At 37.9% G+C, this 17,064-nt stretch overlaps 1 protein-coding gene across 1 annotated transcript in view; it reads right to left on the bottom strand.

Moving 5' to 3' along the window:
- CDH2 (cadherin 2) overlaps positions 1-17,064 on the bottom strand; it is a 229,986-nt gene that overhangs the window by 210,925 nt on the left and 1,997 nt on the right. The gene's annotated exons all lie outside the window — the stretch shown is intronic.

The following is a 17,064-nucleotide window of genomic DNA, read 5'->3' as shown; positions in this document are numbered from 1 at the left end:
TATAGTCTATAAAGAACTCTTCATACACTTTATTTGCTCTGGAGTCCCCCGTATTCATGTACAATTAAGGCTCATTTCATAAGCATGGTTTCACTTTTTAAAAATGGTTACACATGTTTACAGTCCTCATAACTCTGATTTAATTTGAGTAGCTGGCCAGAGTAATGATTTATCTAATTCTGAGCCCCCGATAAGATAAACTCAACCCAATTATAACATGATTCTTGTGAGAAAACAATATTCAAGGCACAGCTTCCAGAAATACATTGTGGTGAACGGAGGCCTAACACCAGAGTTCAAAGCCTTTCCTGAACTTATTCTGGAGGCAGCATCCCATCCAGTGGTGTCCTAATAGATCAAGCAATACAGAAGTACATCTCCCAGCCCTGCAGGCTGAGGGGTTACAGAGCTAATACCGTCAGTTCCAGTTTCAACTCAAGGGCGAAGGACAAGCATTGTCCACCCATGGATATCTTGTGTGACTGAAGTCTGGCATCTGGATAGTTTCACAGTGTAACCCATAGAGGAAATGCTTCTTCCCTTCCTGATGGTTCTTTCCATGTGGAAGGCACTCTGCTAACTCACATACTCCAAGTGCTTTCCACTGGGAAAGCAGTCAGTCATGCCCTGAATGGCAATTCTTAAAATATGGTCCGAGGAGTGGACTCCTAGGAGTTCCCACGATCCTCTCAGGGGATTCAAAATCAAAGCCTCTTCCATAATATTACAACATTATTTGCCCTTTTCACTCTCATCATCTCACAAGTGTAAAGTGAAGTTTTCCAGAAGCTATGTTATTTATGTGTGCTACCTTAACAGAAAACTCAGAAGCAGATATGAAAAAACAGCTATCTTCTTATTAAGCCAGGTATTAAAGAGACTGCAAAAATGTAAAGGCACAATGCTAGTCTTCCCACTAATCTTGTTTTTCCTCTTTGGGATAACATAGTAATTTTTCATAAAAAGTGTTATGTTACACATACAATTGGTTTAATATTTTAAATAAATAAATCTATATATTTTTTCAGTTTAATTCCTCTATGGTAAACACTGACAGATATTATCTACACTAGAAAAGCTCATTGCATAACTCAATTTTTAAGTATATAAAAGAGTCCTGAGACTAAAAATTTGTAGTGTTACGCTGAAGACAGAAGGATGGACCAAACTTACCTGAAGGCTGCAACTGAAAGAAAAATCTGGGCAGCTGGTGCCCAACCCTGTCCCCTACTCCTCCCATCTGGGAATCACAGGTCCACAGAAAAGAAGTGTGGTGATCTCATTTTCCATGCTGGGAGTTCACAGATTCCCTGCAGCAATCTGGCAGTAGAAGGAAGCACGCATGTCTATGGAATTCTGGGATTTGGAGATTCAGTTTTAGCAAGGGGAACATGACCACGGGTAAAGGTCATGCCTGCCAGCCTAGTGCTTATCAGGACCATGGTGATATTCTCCTTTTCTATCTTCTGACTCTTCTGGCGCACTTATCACTTGGTTCAGAATTCAAGACAGGCAGGACAGGTCCTATTTATTGGGCCCTTTGAAAGACTTCAGCACTTGGTGAACTATCTGGGGACTCTTGAGAAATAAAGAAAGGAGTCCAATATAGGGGAAGAAAGTATTCACGGAGGAAGTTCGGCTTCTGGCAGTGAGAAAAGTGCTCAGGCTGGAGTGCTGTGGCATAATTTCAGCTCACTGAAACCTCTGCCTCCCGGGCTCAAATGATTCTCCTGCCCCAGCCTCCCAAGTAGCTGGGACTATAGGTGCCTGCCACCACAGCTGGCTAATCTTTGTATTTTTAGTAGACATGAGGTTTCGCCATGCTCGCCAGCCTGGTCTTGAACTCCTGACCTCAGGTGATCCACCTGCCTCAGCCTCCCAAAGTGCCGGGACTACAGGCATGAGCCACCATGCCCAGCCCCCTGCATGTTTTTTAATTTGGTGGTTTACAGCCTTGATTGTGTAGGGTGGCTGGTTTTTATACTTGGAGAGGTGGCTTTTAACATCAAAAGGCTTAAATTCCTAAACCCCAGAGTATTTTGACCTTGATGCTTGACCACAATTTAGGGTGGCTTATCTCCAGGAAAATGATAGCTGTTTAAAGAGGTAGGCCCTGGAGGAAAAAAAAAAAAAAAAAAACAAAAAAAAAAAACAGTAGGACCTCAGTAAAGACTATAGGCCAAAGATCCTAAAATAGAAAAGAAGCAGGATGCACAGTGACCTTAGCCCAATGGTGAACATTTTGGGTAAGGGCTGCCACAATTTGGGTGAAGGCTGCCACAATTTGGCCTTGGCAATGGTCCAAGCTAGCTCAGGACTCTGCAAGTGCTCATGGGCCCCAGCCGGAACAAGCAGAGAGGCACAAAAAGAGGATTATTCCAACATCCACTGCCTAAAGACTAGTAGATGTTTAGACAGTAGATGTTTAGTGAACCAGTGTTTGTTACCTTTTATTAACACTGAGTTCAAGAGCACTAGCAAGGGTCTCACTTGGGCAAGGTGGGGACATCTTGGATTCTGACAGCTTGACCACTAGCTCAAGGGTCAGTCCCCACCTAACGGTCTGGATGGTCTTCACAAGTGAACAAGAAATCTTCCCCTGAGGCGGCCTTCTTTGGCCAAAGCAACTCCATAGCAAATTGCAGAGAAAGAGACAGCGGGGCCCGAGACTGAAAACACCTGCTCCCCCAGTCAACCACCAGACCAAACCCGCCCTGCTGATAACACTGGGCTGTCAGACCCAAGAGACACAAAGGGAAAGTCTCAAAGGGAAAGGAGGTTTGAAAGGAGGTTTGGGTTTTGGCTGCAAACCAAAACCCAACCGGGGAGAGGTTCTTAGTGGCAGGTTGTTTAGCATTTCCTATTTACCATTTGTGGTAACTCATACATGCCGGGTTTTCCCTCAGAAAGCTGGCGTCTGAGATACTGCCACCTATACAAGGTTCAGAAATGTCCAATGATTCTCGTCTTAGTTGAGGTGTCTTTTATCTCACCTGGCATATTCAGAATCTTTATGTTTCCATTTTCCCCTTTCAACTATGTTTAGTTCAAAGATTACAGATTACAGACAAGAGGCTTAGACTGACCAGCATCCTGGAAAGGTTAAAATGAAGAATGTTTTCTCTGCCCACTATCAATCCATCCTTCACATACCATGAGCTCTCTACTGTGCTCTTTCAAACACTGAGAAACAGTTTCACATGGATGACTCTTCCAGCAGAGACTGGTATGCTTTCTAACTCCGAAAACTGTTAAAACTATTGCCATGATCATCTTGCATGTCCCCATTAGGTTCTGGTTTTGCGACTCTTTAAAGAGTAAAGCTGGCCTGGTGCAGTGGCTCATGCCTGTAATCCTAGCATTTTGGGAGGCCACGGTGGGAGGATCACCTAAGGTCAGGAGTTTGAGACCAGCCTGGCCAACACAGTGAAACCCCATCTCTATCAAAAAATACAAAAATTAGCTGGGCATATTGATGCACACCTTTAGTCCCAGATACTTGGGAGGCTGAGGCAGGAAAACAGCTTGAGCTGGGAGGAGGCTGCAGTGAGCCAAGATTGTGTCACTGCATTCTAGCCTGGGTGACAGAGTGAGACCATCTCAAAAAAAAAAAAAAAAAAAAAAAGAAACCCACAGCACAGCTATAGATCTTCCAAGACTTCAAGAAGACTGTCTTGACAGATACGCATCTCACCCTTTGAAGGGAGTTGCCACATTTTGGGATAAGCACACATTTGATGACTAAGGCCATGGGCTTAACAGTCAATCCATAATTTGGGGACCATGGGAGTATAATCCTTATCCTCTACTTCCATGTAGTGGGAGCTGCATCAGAAATGGTATTCTTGACCTCTGGCCCATTTGGATAAAGCAAGAGGGCATTTAGAGCCCAGGCATCACCATTTTTTCCTGTGAGAGCCACGCCACCTATGTCATGCAAATATTGTTAAGCTATAGGTTTCAGTGGGGCAGGATCCCCAGATGGGAGCGCTATTGAAGATGAGAGGCCAAGGGTAACTAAACCTGACATGTGAAACATTTAAGCCACATTCTCCAACCTTGTCTTTATCAGTAATAAATGTTGTAATTTTAGTTCTTTATCAACTGATTCTTTTGTCTTATTTGTCCAGAATTGAGAAGGATAAGGAGCCCTATTGCTTAGGTCCCTTCAAAGACAACAAAATTATCTACAAAGTCTCAATCTTACTTAACACTCCAAGGCCAAGGCTAAAGGATCAAAAATAAGTTGGTCCAAACAACATTGTTAAACTGCCAGCAGGACCTCAGGCCCACTAGGACGTCTCTGTGCTGAGAGTCTGAGGCACAAAACCAAGACCCTTCACGTACTTAGGGGAGCATAAGTGCTCGCAACAGATAGCCACATGTGCCCCTAGACTGTTGGGTGAGTACAGAACTGGGCCAAGTTGGGGCGAGATCAGGAGAAACAGAGTGATTCACAGAAATAACTATCAACAGTTCATCAGATACTTGTGTCTCCAAGTCACCACCAAGAAGCTGCATGGCCAGCAGCAGAAACCGCCTGCTTCTTTGGTAGCCTACCCTGCATCTGGCTTAATCTGCTAGATTTTCCCATTCTCTTTTTTTTTTTTTTTTTTGAGACGGAGTTTCACTCTTGTTACCCAGGCTGGAGTGCAATGGCGCGATCTCGGCTCACCACAACCTCCGCCTCCTGGGTTCAGGCAATTCTCCTGCCTCAGCCTCCTGAGTAGCTGGGATTACAGGCACGCGCCACTATGCTCAGCTAATTTTTTGTATTTTAAGTAGAGACGGGGTTTCACTATGTTGACCAGGATGGTCTCGATCTCTTGACCTCGTGATCCACCCACCTCGGCCTTCCAAAGTGCTGGGATTACAGGCTTGAGCCACCGCACCCGGCTCTTAAGCCCAACGTTTGCTCCATGAAACTGAGATCCTTTAAATCCTCATTCTAAAGTCCAAATCCTCCTTCAGGCAACAATCTTTTAAAGTCTAGAATAGACTAATCTTGCTCCCACTGGGTCCATTCTTTTGCAGACTTTCAGGGAACTGGAGGAGTTGTTATCAGGAAAGTAAAGCACTGTTAAAGCCCTGGTCAGCCACCTCCCAGCGGAGTGCCTCATCAGGTGAGTGGTTTAAGTCAATCTCTGTTCAGACATCTGTAAAATGGATAATGATAACAACGTCATCTATTGGTGAGGACTGATGTGAGGATTATATGAAAATGCAGGTCAAGTGCTTGGCCTGGCTCATAGTAAGCACTCAGTAAATACTAATCCCCTGTGACGGCTATCAAGAATGTTCTCAATGCTTCAAAACACACCTTTACAACCCATGACTGAAAATATTAGGTGGGGAAAATGAGCAACACACAGCAAGGCCAAGCTACAGACAAGTTACGAACTTCATCCAATGGGCTAGTTTTCTTAGAGACACTTCAAGGCAAACGAAAAGGCCAAAACACACAGGAAAATCCTCTCGAACTCATCAGAAACCAGGAAAATTCAAATTTTAGACAAAGTGAGATACTATTATGCAGTCTACCAGATTTTTTTATAATGTTGAAGTTTGACTACTACAAGTATCCTAAAATTAGGGGAACAAATGCACATAGCACCCGCAGACCAGTATGGAAAACACAATCTTGCATTAGCTAGTAATGATGAAAACATGTATACCTTGAAATCTAGCAATTCTACTCCTTGGTACATATCCAAGAGCAAACCAGCGTTCCATCACCTGGGAGTTTGCCAGACAGGCAAATTCTCAGGCTCTACTGGAGGCTTACTGAATGAGACGACCAGGGCTAGGGCCAGGAATCCATCTTTTAACAAGCTTTCTGGTGATTCTCATAAAGTTTGGGGAACACAGCTTTAGAGTATCCCCGGCATTCAAACCCAGGTGGCATGCATAAGAATGTTGACAGCAGCAAAAATCTGAAACCACACACACCCAAGTCCATCAACAATAAACCAAATAAGTAAATTGTACCGTATTCATAGCATGTAATGCTCTACAGCAGTGGAAATGAACAAATTACAGCTACACAACTCAGCTCAATCTTACAAACATGATGCTGAGTAGAAAAAGCAAATCGCAGAAAAATACATTATATATACATATGCCTGATACATGTATACTCCATGTATGATGTATATACATATACAAAAACATGTCTCTTCTCTATGTATTTAAAGAGTATCTACATAGATGACAAAACTACAAAGAAAAGCAATGAATAAATATTAGAAGAATCCAGATAGTAGTTATCTCTGGGAGCACAGAGGGGAATAGAAACAGTACTACGGGGATGTACAAGGTAGTAGGAATATTCTGTTTTCTTAACCAGGCTGGTAGTTACGCTGATGTACTTCATATGCTTTAACTTTCCTTTAAATTGTACACATATGCTTTATAGATTCCTCTACCATATCACACTTCACAATAAAAAGTTATTTTTTGAAAGTGATCTTCATATGCATATAAAACAGAAATGGATGTCAATTTGCTTTTGCTTTTTTCTGCCTGGATTCAAACACATATCAAACCTAGTAACACAGGCCCTCACATCAAGCTGCTTGCATTTAAACTCCAGCTCCATCATTTAACAAAATAACCTTGCACAGCTCAGATAACCTCGCCTTGCATTGGTGTCCTAATATGTGAACTGGGTATATTTTCGGGGGACTCTAATGAGTCAATACATGTAAAGTGCTTTCAATCAAGCCTGGTACATGGCAATTACTAAAAAAATGAAAAGCTATTATTAGGATAAAAAGACACGATATTAAAGGCAGAATTTCCTGCGTCCAATCATCAATAAACCATCAGCATCTATGAGAACAATGAATCTACGTTCCCTGTTTTCCCAGACACTATGCTAGCATCAACCAGTATTGTAACATTACACTCAACCCTCTCCTCTACGGGGTTGTCATCATCATGTTAAAAGCATTCAGAGGCTAAGTAACTTTGGTTTTAGCATAGTCTCAAACACACACACACATACACACACACACACACACACACTCCCATGTGTACGCACACATGGATCCTTACTAGCATATGAAAGAATTAAATTACAGAAGCAAGAAACAGATCTAGAAAGAGACACCAGAAAGCTCCTGTCTGATATACCTGTTGTTTCCAAATCAAACCACCGGCAGAGTAACACTCCACATACGCTAATTCCTTTCCCTAACTATAAAGATAGTGGAAGTGTATCAGCCTAGATAAAATCTGTCAAAATTTAAGGAGGGTTGTTAAAATATTTGCCCTTCAATAGTAGTTTTCAAGTGTGGTTGATGGAACACTGGTGGTAGGTAGTCCCTGAAGAGCTATAATTTAACTGGTTGTCATACTAAACATAGAACAAACTCTTGCATGAAGTTCTCAAACTTATTCAAACAATTATGTTAACTGTTAATTGTGTTTGTGTAAAACAATGGTAATGACCAGGTCGCAAAATCTTCGTAAAATATCCAAAATCTTGCTCACTATATAAAAGCACTTCTGTTATTATTATTACAGACATGGCCTTGCTCTGTTGCCCAGGCTGGAGTGCAGTGATATGATCATAGCTCACTGTAACCTTGAACTGCTGAGCTCAAGTGATCCTGCCTCAGCCTCCGGAGTAGCTGGGACTACAGGTGTCTGCTACCATACCCAGCAACCACATCCAGCTAATTCTTTTAACGTTTTGTAGAGAGGGAGGTCTCACTATGTTGTCCAGGTTGTTCTCAAACTCCTGGGGTCAAGCTATCCTCTGGCCTTAGCCACCCAAAGTGCTGGAATTACAACTCTGAGCTGCTACACTCAGCCTGAAGGCATGTTTCTTAGTGATTTGTTTATGCGTGTGAGCGTGCACACACACACACACACACACACACACACACACACAAACACACACATATTAACCCATTTACTCTCCATAACAACCTTACCATAGATTTTATTATCACCGTTTTACAGACAGGCATACTGAGAGAGAACTATCAAATGTGTTGTCCAAGTCCACACAAAAAACAAGTGTCAGAGCCAGGGAACCAATGCAAATCTGGCTCCAGAGTCCCCAATCTTAACCTCTGTGTCACACCACTTCTCCAGGCTATTAAGTCATTGTAACATTAAGCGGGAAGAAAGGAAATGATTTAAAAATCTACAGCAATGTTGTACTTCGTAACAGAAGCATTCTAGTTCAGAAAAACAGAAACTTTAACAAATGCTAGATGTATTATTGTGTATATCACCACATATACAAATCTAGGGGGAAAAAAAGCAAGACCTCCTTCCACACAACACACAGAAAAGTAAATTTCAGGTAAATAAAACATCTATATGTGAAAACATAAACAGATAAGTAATATCTGACATAGCATGTGGTTTGAGAAAGCTGTCTTTGGAGGTAGACAGGCCTCAATTTATATGATTGCTTAGCCACCAAAGAATAGTATTCTGGACACACTCATACATATGTGTGTGTGTATTTTTAACTACGAAGAATCAAGACTTAGGAAAATAAGGAATCACAACATTGACAGTATCTGTTGTTATATATACAAATACTAAAAAAAGTAACCTGTTTTTCAAAATGCTTTTATTTTCCACCCTAAAATGTTACAAGCCATCTGCAAAATACCCCACCATTATCCACGTTTGAGTACACCACTATCTCCCTTTAAAACACAGCTTCATCAAGAAGGCCTCAAATAAAGGGAAAGATCATAAACCAAATCATGAATTTAACTCAGTTTCATTTGCGAGGTACTTAATTCTAAATTAATTTGTAAATTAAATCAATGGTAATAATATTCTCCCCAAATTTCTTATCTGTCAAACAGAAAAGATAGAACTGTGAATAAGATGTAAAGCCTCAAACACAAACATTATATGGACATAATTATTTTATGGTAGAAAAACAATGTGTAGAGGCAAAAGCAAGTGAAATACAAATTACATATCAATAAGCTAAGGCCACATCAAGAGTACAATCTTTAAAATAAGGTAAAATTAAGTCCACACATGTAAGAAGATAAAATAAATTAGAGAAGCTTTGAAGCCAACAAATCCTTGGTGGGCAATTACCTATGAAATTTGACTCCTTGGTCTTCACCATTATGCATGGAATCCTCTACCAACAATCTAGAGCTACTAAACCATTACCAACGGAAAAGGCCTCCAGAAAGACAGACCCTGGGACAAATGTGGGCCATCTGCATCCCTCATAGCAGATTCTCAGATCTTTAAAAAAGATACACGAACATAAAAAAAGGTAAATGGGACCGAGATACACAATGAATGCCCAGAAAGCTAGCAGTGTGTGGGATTAGAAACCCCTCAATGTAACCTTTTCAAAACTAAAAACAAAAAAAACAAACTGGGTAAAGCCTTGTTGAAAAGTGGGTCACTAGTAAGCTCAGCGAGGTATTAAGAAGCATCACTGAAAAGATTAAAGTCTGTTAACACCTAAATCTTCTGATTAAAAACTTCAGGTCAGAAAAATAGTTAGTTCTTTGTCTCTGGGACTCCTTCTAATAAAAGGAAGGACAAGAGAGATGACTCAACAGAATTCCAAATGTTTTCAGCATTTGGCTGAAGTGATATTGACAAACTACCAGAAATACAGCAAAAAATATTGTAAGAAAATTCACACATTAGTGGCTTGATACCATAAATGTGCAAGTGGCCTTTAGCTGCAAAAAGAAAAAAAAAATTAATCTTTCCTTTTTAAAACAATTTTCAACTTCCTTATTGCCAATATATTTTTATAGTGTCCGTAAGTCTTTCCTAATTTTGTGAAAAGTACAAATACATATAACATAAATATAGGGAATATTCTGTATACTTAGTGGAAGATGCCAGACACAAAGGAGAAAATGGTTTCGCAAAGTACAAATAAGTAAAAATAATCATGCTGTTGGAAGTCAAATAAATAGTTACCAATGAGGAATGGTTAAAATTGAAGGAGGTGCTAGTAAAACTCTGACTGCTGCTGTGCTGATTAATTAACTAGTATGTTCCATTCAGGAACATTTAGCAGGTTGTCCACTTTTACATACAGTTTCCTGTATGCATTTGACACTTCCATAAAGTAAATGTGTATGTGTGTCTTGTATGTGTATAATCTGAATTTTGAGTTCCCTAAAACATCATATGAGGAAGCAGGATATTAGTACCCAATCGTGGAGGTGTTGACACCAAACAGATTTTACCAAGAGTGGGCTCCAAAGGAGCTAAAAAGGGCCAATATTTTCACTGTAAAAACAGACTTTATTTATTCAACCCGAAAGCCATAAAGAATGAACTTCAGACTTTAAATGTCTGTGTTAACCAATTAAGACAACACAGGAAAAACTGTAAAAGTGGTCACAGTTTCCAGTTTATTAAAGATTTATGTTGAGCAGAGGGGGGATTATATCCCCTTTAAATTTAGTAAAATTAACGTCGTTTTAGTCCTTTATTTCAGATTCGACTTAATAGCTTCCCAACCAGACATTTCATGCAAGACTATGGTCAAGCCAAGTGTATCCACCCACCAACAACAGGTCAAGTTACAAGTAAAATAGTTCTAGGTTTTTCCCAGCAGCAAACAAATCAGTAACCATACAGTTACTCCACAGAATATTCACTGGAACCTGTCTGTAATGGATCATTTCGAGATGTGGAGATGTATATTAAAATATGCCAAATAACTTTATCTGTGTGAGAAAAGTAATGTCAAGTTTCAAACATGGAAAATGTTTGAACATCAAACATTAAAACTTTCAAAACTTGGAATCTCCTGCATTTAATTTCACCCTGAAAAATATGGAAAAAAGAGTTTCAAAAAAATGTGTAGTCTGTGGACTGAGAGTTTATAGGCTTTCAGATATTTTAAGTTCCAAGATTCATATAAAACAAAATTATTTTTGAGTACTTATCAGCATATTATTTGTTGATCAAGACAATTTAAAGAACTTTTAAAAACTGATTACAAATGCCTCTAAAATGCTTTCTCTCTCCTAAAGACCATATGAAAAAAATTAGTGAAATCTTAACCAAGCATTATGTTTTAGCTTCAGATGCCAAAAGAAAGCAAAATATTTAAGGCCAAGATTAAACAGAGAGCGTAATTCAAAAGTTAATTATTTAAAGAAAAAAAAAATCAACCCGGTAGAGAGAAACTGAAACTCTTCTTTATTGTGGTATTCATTCTCTGGGTATTACACAAAAAAAGGCTGCAGTCTGATAAAGGGAGAAACCCTGATGCTTTGTAGTCAAGTCCAACTTGACTATGATAAATATGGTTTTGTTCTGGATTCTCATCATATTCAAAATGTTTGAGTTCCAGTTTTATCATCTCTAAAATGAGATCAAAACCACCTATCTCATAGAGGTATAGAAACAATTAACTGAAACAACATAACAGTTTCTTTCCCTGAAGTTAAAAATACTTCATCTCTGAGGTTCAATACTACCAGACATTGGCTTGAAAAACTCTTTAAAGAGGCAGCAAATACCTAGTTTCAAGGGTTTTCTTTGCTCTATCTGCTCTACTGAGTTCTATGAATGACCTACTGACAACTGGGAAATAAATAAAATAAATTGGGAAATGTCTTGAAACTGCAGATGTGGGGAAAAAATTAAAAGGGCATTCCGTACAAACCTTAATGAAAGCAGTAGCATCAAAGTTCAAGATTTAGCACAACAGAAGAAAGTTAAGAAAACTCAAAGTACATTTTAATAATGAGAGGAGAAAAGAGTCATTTTATATTTTTAGTACCAGTAATTTCTGAAATAATTAAAAACTCCAAACTATGTACCTTTTACTTTTAAAAAAGTATTATTTAATCCACCCAAACATCAAATAACATATCAGAATGGGAGGAAAATCTGGGCATATATGTTTTAAATTACAATGGCCAAGTAATGTTTTTAATTACACAAAAATCAACATTAAAATGAAAATTACACTATATGGGAGTATGTAAGTACACTATCTAATTTTTAAATTACAGGTAGGTATATTTTATGAAAGAAAATATAAGAACAGATCATGGATCAAACATCTCTCCAACTTACTCTATTATAATTGCCATATCATATTTAGAACAGCAACTCTTTCTAAATAGCTAAAGCTGCTTTGAAGCATTATACAACTAATTCTCCCAATGCTACTTTGAAAAACCCAAGTTAAACTGCTTACTTAATCAAGGCAGTGGATATACTAGAACTGATTCCTATACTGGAATTAGAACATTCCTAAATGTTCTTCTGCATCTCCAGTTCCAGATACTAGTAAGGCCCACTTTCAATTACACTTCCAGTATTGGAACAGATGAAAAGTTAAACATTCAGTCAGTCAGGAGAATGTAAGAAATATCACCATGGTTACCCAACTAGTATAATCTCTCAGGCACAGAGAACTCAACAGAGAGTGGTCATTCCGTGATATCAGCATGGACACTTATCCATTATTTAGCTATCCATTAATTCAGCCAATCTTCCTCTGATCTACTCATAGCTCAGGCTGCTATAGGTTGTTCTAAACATAACTTGGATTTTCCTAGTGTCATCTTCATCTGTTTGATTACGTACTCTTCAGTTATAGCGTATATTTTGTACTCTGTCCAATTAATCCTTATTCAAAATATCATTTATTTTAGTTGTCCTTAGTTATCTGTAGCCTTTTTTTTTTTTTTTCTTTTTTTTTTGAGACAGAGTCTTGTGGTCGCCCAAGCTGGAGTGCAGCAGTGCTGTAATCTCGGCTCACTGCAACCTCAGCCTCCTGGGTTCAATCTATTCTCCAGCCTCAGCCTCCCGGGTAGCTGGGACTACAGGCTCATGCCACCACACACGGCTCATTTTTTTGTATTTTCAGTAGAGATGGGGTTTCCCCATATTAGGATGGTCTTGATCTCCTGACCTTGTGATTCGCCCACCACAGCCTCCCAAAGTACTGGGATTACAGGCGTGAACCACTGTGCCTGGCCCTCTGTAGCTTTTCTAGGTACATGACTATTCCCAAAACATGAGAGGGCTTAACAATCACTTTCTTGAACCTGAACTGGTAGAAAATGTTTTGTTCCCCACAGCAGGGGTTATTAAATCTGCTTCACATTATACCATAATTTATTAAATCATTTCTTACTCCTGGACTTTTAGAGATCAAATAATCCAATCTTTTGTAATAATAAGCAATGTGTCAATTAATATCTTCATATATGTATCTATATCGTGTTTATCATAAATACATACCTGTGCAAAAAAAGCTAGAGGAGAACTTGACAGAGAGCATATTTTTAATGCTAATCCACTTAACATTTTTAATGTTGACCCCATCACTCAATTCAGTGGCTCTCCTGAAGGCTAACTTCTCTCAAAGAAACATGAGCACATAAAACTAATCAATGTTTTATTCTCAGTGATATTACACTTACCTTCCTTTAAGCCTAAACTGCTCCCCCAAAATGTTTACTTTTACTGGCAAAGGCAGCACAGCCAATAAAGAAAATAAAATTTAGGCATATAAAAATACAGATAACTTTAAACCTATCACTTACGATAAACTACAGTTAACAGATCTCCAAAACTCACATTCTATCACTCCAAGTATCTGAAAATTCTTACACTTTAGGCTGAAAAAAGCCTTTCCACAACCTTTGAAAAGGAGCTGTACTTGAGATATGTTTTAAGTAGCCCCTAGAATCATGCAACTGGACAGACTCTTAAAGATCAACTAATCCAACCAGCCCAACATTTTACTGTTGAGGAAAATGAAGTCACGAGAGTTTGAGAGTAGGCTACATCTGGACGACATTAGAATCCCATGCTTCCTGCTCTTGACACTAGCTCTTGCCCTTGACACAACACAAGGACATCTCACTTGCACAGACCAGTTATTATACTGTTGGGTGCTTAAACCACCTTTCATGACGTAAGTAATCAATCAACTACTGATTAACACTTCATGTTATAGACTGTACGCAGTATTGCAGGAGACTCATACATATATAACAGACCCAAACATACATGTGGGGGGTGTATGTGTGTGTGTTTGTGTGTGTGTGTGTGTGTGTATATGTATGCAATCCAAGAGTGCTGTAATTATAGTTGGAAGCACAGACAAGGAAGTGCACAGAGTACCAAGGAGTTACAAAAAATAAAAATCTAAGCAGGATTTAACCTAAATTTTCCTTAAAGAGACTCTATTATAACATAAATCATAATCTTTAAATCTATATCTTTCAAAAAGTTCCATTTAGCTTGTGAATTGTTCTGCCTACTTCAGACCCATCACTTCATACATGCAGAAGATAAGAGCTCTTACTAAAACATTAATCTGTATATACCTCTTCCTTGGCATGGATAGGGTTGTCTAATTAAAATTTATATGTATTTAGTTAAATACAAAGACCAGCATCTGCTCAAATTAACTGATTTTTTTTTCTGAAAAGTTAAAAATAAAATTTTAGAAAAAAAAACAGAAATGTGAGTGATTTGTTGTTACCAGTTATGTTTCAACTTAAAACTCTTAACACAACTTGAAAATACTTAGCTTACAGAAGGTATACTGATGTCAGAAGTGACATACTTATTCAGATGACAAAGTCCAAATTTAAAAATCTTATCATGTTTTTAAATGGCTGACAAAATCCACCACCAAATCTAAGTAGTGCTTAAACTTGATTACTCTTTGTATTTGAGCCAAAGGAACAAATCTGAATGTTAACCTGGGAAAAATGATAGTGTAGATACCAATAATACAATTCTTAAATAAAAGCTCTGATTTTTATTTAAAAACCACCCTTCTAACTTCATAATATCCCCTTGAAAAAAGATGGGGATTTTAATCACTTAGGATTTTTAAAAAAATAGGATTTAAAGCAAGATTAACTGTTGCTTTAAGTCTTGACATTTCCCTATTAATAACCCTAAAGATTAATGAGGCATAACAGTTAAGAATTAAAATTTTTTTTAATGAAAAAGAAAATTAAGGACAGTTTGGTGCCATATACTATCATAAAAATAATCTGCTCCAGAAAGACTTTAGTCTCTACATGTAAAAAGCAATATTTAAAAAGGATATCCTCGTAAAATCTCAGTGTGAACTTTTAGAAGGTTAGGGCAGACTTTGATGAAGGTATAAAAGTCAGAAAGTACCTAAGCCTTAATAGTCTTTTAAAAACAAGTGAGGATATACAAAATATTGTTATTCAAATTACATCTAGCATGTTTGTAACTTACCACCTATTAGTAATGACTACATGCCTCAAGTTAAGAAAAGCACAGAAATATACATAACTGTGTCTAGTAAGTAAAACAAACTGTGAACACCAACTAAGTTAATTCTTCTTTTCACAAGAACTTATGTTTCAAAGGCACATGAAAATGAAATAAACACTGAGAATAAACACATGCTTTACACTTAAGATGACTGCTGAATCCTTGCCACATTCTAGAAAAAAGCTGCTTCTTTTTATGTATGTTTCTTATGTTGAATACTAACCTCTTTAAAATCTGTACCTAATAGGTGAAAAACACGTAAGGTTTATGCATCTTTTTTTCCAAGGTTTTCATGCAGGGTTGAAACCAGGAACTATGTGTTAAGTCTAATAGCTCTGAATTTCTATGAACACTAAAATACTGTCCTAGATGCCCCATAACCCAAACAAACATATTTAAATTAGAACAATGGGGTTATGCAATTAAGATGTGGACTAGAAAAACACAAGTTTCTAACATATTAATTAACTAGGTCAATGGTAAAAGCAACATTGATTTTTTTTTCTTAACAATAAACCTACATAAGGATTTGAAAGTCACTTGTATTATTTAAAAGAAAAGCTGTTCATAACTTTGTGATAGAATATTTTATCCTTTTATCAGGTAAGCTGAATGCTCAAGTTCAGATTTTTTAATGTAAAAATGCTAGTATCTTAAAATGAGAAAGACTAAAGTAAATCTTGATGTTGAACATAATATGCCAAATTGACTAGAATTATGTAAATCTAAGTAACTGAATAACCTAGTAAAGAATTTCTCAAAGTAAAATACGGAACACAGACAGTTCAGGTAATAATTAAAGGCAGAGTCCTTTGAAAATTCAATTACATTTAGTTCATATAAAAAAAGGATGCTCTGTATCTGCACTAATAACCTACACATTCTCTTTTCTAAAACTATGGGCTGCTTAGTTTGGGGGAAAAAAAAAAGGCCCTAGACTGAATAGCAGCTGACTGCATAGCGGCCACTTTCACCTTGCAGATAGAGCTTTGTTGTTCTGGCGTGTAAAGCAGACCATTAGCACAAAGTCATTTCTAATCTCAGTTGTACAATCCACATGGTGCACTTAACCCTAAAACTCACGTTGCATAGACTGCTCTGCTTCCACTCCTAATGACCTTTCAAATCACTCAATGTTACTGCTAGACTTGTACTCATGAATTAGAGGACTGCCAAATAACTTGATGACAAAGTTAAAATGTCTCCTTTCCTGAAGGTTTAAAGAAGTCGACAACATTGGTATAGAAGAAACAGAGAAAGAACACGCAATGGAAAAGAAAAGCACATTATTTAATGCTTATAAAGGATATTTTTAGAAATGCTTAAGAAAAAAATGACAGAAAATTCACACCTGACTTCAAGGCAGATGACTAAAACAGAAAATGAGAGTGCTCCACTTGTAACACACATAGATTTCCCACATTATTCACGACCAACAAATGTCTCTTCGTGTCCTAACTTCACTGCACAGTATTCAATTAAAATTCACTTTTAGAGGAAAAAGTTTGTGAAAACCATCTGCTGCTGGATTCACACTCTGAGGATTTACTGTCTGTGAATAAGACGACCCAATGCTGTCCAAAAATTAATGCTTTTAAAGACTTTTTAAAAAATGTGTATCTACGTCGTTTAAAAAAAAAAAGCCTAATGTACACAGGAGTCTTAAGTTTGTCTTGCCTTCCTCTTAACTTCAAACACTTTAGAAGCAGGACTTTGCTTAATTCTTCTTCCTGCAGCCTAACCTCTTTAATAAACCCCATTTTTAAAGAAGAAACAATAAATGAAGTGACAGGAGGTTAAAGA

Source organism: Saimiri boliviensis, chromosome 13 (assembly GCF_048565385.1).
Source record: "Saimiri boliviensis isolate mSaiBol1 chromosome 13, mSaiBol1.pri, whole genome shotgun sequence".
In the NCBI taxonomy this organism is placed as follows: Eukaryota; Metazoa; Chordata; class Mammalia; order Primates; family Cebidae; genus Saimiri; species Saimiri boliviensis.
The sequence above is the reverse complement of the archived record's forward strand: the minus strand, read 5'-3'. Positions and strand labels throughout refer to the sequence as shown.